The sequence below is a fragment of the Physeter macrocephalus genome, chromosome 4 (genome assembly GCF_002837175.3).
Source record: "Physeter macrocephalus isolate SW-GA chromosome 4, ASM283717v5, whole genome shotgun sequence".
NCBI lineage: Eukaryota > Metazoa > Chordata > Mammalia > Artiodactyla > Physeteridae > Physeter > Physeter macrocephalus.
In genome coordinates, this window is record NC_041217.1 from 68,704,254 (window position 1) to 68,705,254 (window position 1,001).

General features: G+C 33.9%; 1 protein-coding gene across 4 annotated transcripts in view; it reads left to right on the forward strand.

Moving 5' to 3' along the window:
• Positions 1 to 1,001, forward strand: part of CD84 (CD84 molecule) — a 40,986-nt gene that overhangs the window by 7,106 nt on the left and 32,879 nt on the right. The gene's annotated exons all lie outside the window — the stretch shown is intronic.

Sequence of the window (1,001 nt, forward strand, 5' to 3'; positions counted from 1 at the left end):
AGTTCTGTAAAAAATGCCATTGGTAATTTGATAGGGATTGCATTGAATCTGTAGATTGCTTTGGGTAGTAGAGTCATTTTCACAATATTGATTATTCCAATCCAGGAACATGGTATATATCTCCATCTGTTGATATCATCTTTAATTTCTTTCATCAGTGTCTTATAGTTTTCTGTATACAGGTCTTTTGTCTCCCTAGGTAGGTTTATTCCTAGGTATTTTATTCTTTTTGTTACAATGGTAAATGGGAGTGTTTCCGTAATTTCTCTTTCAGAATTTTCATCATTAGCATAAAAGAATGCAAGAGTTCTAATTTCTCTTGTGGTCAGAAAAGATGCTAGATATGATTTCAATTTTCTTAAATTTACTGAGGCTTGATTTGTGACCCAAGATGTGATCTATCCTGGAGAATGTTCCATGTGCACTTGAGAAGAAAGTATAATCTGCTGATTTTGGATGGAATGTCCTATAAATATCAATTAAAACTATCTGGTCTATTGTGTCATTTAAAACTTCTGTTTCCATATTTATTTTCATTTTGGATGATCTGTTCATTGGTGCAAGTGAGGTGTTAAAGTCCCCCACTATTATTGTGTTACTGTCGATTTCCTCTTTTATAGCTGTTAGCAGTTGCCTTATGTATTGAGGTGCTCCTATATTGGGTGCGTATATATTTATAATTGTTATAGCTTCTTCTTGGGTTGATCCCTTGATCATTATGTAGTGTCCTTCCTTGTCTCTTGTAACATTCTTTATTTTAAAGTCTATTTTTTCTGATATGAGTATTGCTACTCAGCTTTCTTTTGATTTCCATTTGCAAGTAATATGTTTTTCCATCCCCTCACTTTCAGTCTGTATGTGTCCGTAGGTCTGAAGTGGGTCTCTTTTAGACAGCATATATATGGGTCTTGTTTTTGTGTCCATTCAGCAAGCCTGTGTCTTTTGGTTGGAGCATTTAATCCATTCACATTTAAGGTAATTATCGATATGTATGTTCCTAT